Below are 3,177 nucleotides of genomic sequence, written 5' to 3' on the forward strand. Positions count from 1 at the left end.
GACCTATGCGAGACTGGATAGCATATGGGTCCTCGAAATAGCTGGCCCATGGTAGAAGCAGCGAAATTGAACCATGTCATGTTTCTGACCATGCGCCCATCTGGATAAAGCTAAAGGGATTGGGAGGCAAGTCGGTTAGAGGGGTGTGGAAGTTAAATGACACCTTATTGGGGGATGAAGTGGGTAAGGGAGGAAATTAGACAAACAATGCAGGACTTTTATCAATTTAATGATAATGGGGAGGTTTAAGGATGAGACGCTCTGGGATGCAATGAAAGCAGTAATTAGGGGAGTGTTGATAAAGTGGGGGGCGAAGGAAGAAAAGAGAGCGTGGACAACAGTTATTAGAGTTGCGAACGCGACTGATCAAGGTGGAAAAGCAACACAAGCAGCGTCCTACGCTACAGTTGGGAGGGAACTTAAAAGATAAGGGGAACACTGGCTCAGTGGCAGATGATTGAAATAGATTATATGCGAGCCAGACTGAAACAGCAGACCTTGAATCTGCCAATAAGGCAGGGGCCTATTTGGCTCGATGTTAAGGGCTAGAAGATCTAAGGCGCTGATTCAACAATTGAGGGATGGTAGTGGTGGATGGCATCATACTGATACTGATATTGCGGGGAGCTTTGAGGCCTACTATAAGGAGCTATATAAAAAGGAGGGGAGTAAGACAATGGGGAAATTGCCCAATATCTTGACAAGATAGAATTGAAATGTTTAAATGAGGCTGAACAGGCCCGTTTGGGAGAGCCGCTCAGACTGGGAGAGGTGCAGAGGGTCATTAAGAATCTACCGAATGGGAAAGCCCCGGGATTAGATGGGTATACGGCCCGGTTTTATAAGTGCTTCATAGAAGGAACTAGGGCCCCGGCTTTTTAGATTAGGGAATGGAATATTAGAGGGGGGGGGGGGGATTTACAAACTCAATGATGGAGGCAGGTATTTCCTTATTGCCCAAACCAGGTAAGGATCCTACATCGTGTGGTTCTTATAGACCTATTTCTCTTTTAAATATTGATGTCAAGATTTTGGCCAAGGTTTTGGCCAATAGGCTGGGGGGGGGTTTTAACAGAAATTGATAGGAGACGACCAGTCAGGATTTATTCCGGGCCGGCAGGTGGAGATAATATCCGTCGCACATTACATTTACAGTGGGAGGCGCAACATAGATGTCCAGGGGTGGTGTTTTTGGTGGTTGATGCAGAGAAGGCCTTCGACAGAGTCGAATGGGGATTTCTGAGGCCGTGATGCAGAGAATGGGCCTCGGGGAAAATTTTTGCAAGTGGGTCATGGCGTTATATGCCTCGCCCAGGGCCTGTCTGTGCGTCAATGGCCAATACACTTCCTTTTTTCCCAATAGGCAGAGGGACAAGACAGGGATGTCCCCTGTCGCCCTTATTATTTGCCTTATATGTAGAGCCCTTAGCAGAACTTTTGCGAACTCACCCGAATATCGGGGGTATAGTGGCGGGACAGAGAGAGCATCGTTTGTCACTTTATGCAGATGACCTATTACTCTATGTTAGGGAACCAGAGACTACGCTGAGGGTGGTGGTAGAGGTATTGGGGGAGTATGAGCAATTTGCGGGGTTGCGGGTAAACATGGATAAGAGTGAAGGGATGGGGGTATCTGTCTCCCAGGAAGAGGAAGCTCACTTGGAACGGTTGTTCGGTTTTAGGTGGGCTAAGTCTCACATTAGATATTTGGGGGTTCAGATCCCTAAGGATTTGAGTAGGATATACAATCTTAATTATGGGAGGATAGTGGATAAGATTAAGATGGACCTCTCTAGGAGGAAGGGGATGTGGTTATCCTGGTGGGGGAAAATATCAGTGATAAAAATGAATGTGTTGCCCAGGCTACTATTCCTCTTTCAGTGTTTACCTGTTGCAGTCCCCAGAAAAAAATTAAGACAATTACAAAGACAAGGTTTTACAATTTGTATGGGGAGATAAACATCCACGTTTGGCAGGCAGAGTGATGTGGGGTGAGTCAGAAAGGGGGGGAAGGGCAGTGCCACGGATCGAGTGGTATTATATGGCAGCGCAAATTAAGATGGTTGCGGAATGGGAACGAGATAGGTTAAAACCAGCGGGTCAAGTGGTAGCAATCCTATTTCCCACAAAGAGGATTAAAATCATTATTATGGACTACTGAGGGAGCAGGGAGGGTGTTGGAGGGGATAGAAAAACCATATCTTAGACATCTGTTGGGGACTTGGAGAGACTTCCGGGCTCAGATGGGACAGGGCAAGAGCGTATCCACTAGGGCAGAGATACGATGGGAACCGAGTTCAGAGCGGGGAGGGAGAGTGGGGTCTTCAAGAGGTGGGCGCACTTAGGCCTCGTGAGTTTCCGAGATGTATTACTGGGGGATAGAGTTAAAAATTTTGAGGAGTTGAGGGATAAACATGGGCTCTCAAAAGGAGACTTCTTCTCATATTTGCAGATTAAGTCTTATTTGGAGACAAGGGGGTGGAAAGGAGAGAACCCACAAGAGAGAGAGAGTCTGGAGAATTTGTGGGGGTTGTTACAGAAAGTACCTAGGCACATATCAGTGCTTTATAAATTTATGAGGGGTAATGACCCTGCCCCTTATGGGTTTCAGGCGGCGTGGGAAAAGGACTTGGGCTGTCGCTTTGATGAGCAGGAATGGGGAGAAGATCTGCAGAGAGGTACAAAAGCGTCCACGTGTGCTTTGATACAAGAAAATGCATACAAAGTATTGACCAGGTGGTATTATACACCGGAGAGACTAAAACGCATGTTTCCCAATGCCTCTGATCTTTGTTGGAGATGTAGGCAGAAGAAGGATCTTTTATTCATATCTGGTGGTTCTGCCCCAAATTGGGAATATTTTGGCACACAGTGATGAAAAATTAGTAAAATGACAGGGGAGTCCCTAGTGTGTAGTCCTCAAGCGTGTTTGTTGGGACTGTACAATGAGAGCACCTCCTGGGAACGGAGCAAGTTACTCCGATGGGGGTTGGCCGCGGCAAAATGCCTTATAGCACGCGGATGGCGCTCTCCTGACCCACCAGCAATGGGAGATTGGAAGAACAGGTTGGAATCACTTATAAATATGGAACGCCTCACGGCATATCGCCGAGATGGGGAGTTGAGACGTGGGCGGAGTTGGTCTCGACTGCTGAATAGCCTGGAGAAAATTAAGCC

This window comes from Microcaecilia unicolor, chromosome 7 (assembly GCF_901765095.1).
Source record: "Microcaecilia unicolor chromosome 7, aMicUni1.1, whole genome shotgun sequence".
NCBI classification, from domain to species: domain Eukaryota; kingdom Metazoa; phylum Chordata; class Amphibia; order Gymnophiona; family Siphonopidae; genus Microcaecilia; species Microcaecilia unicolor.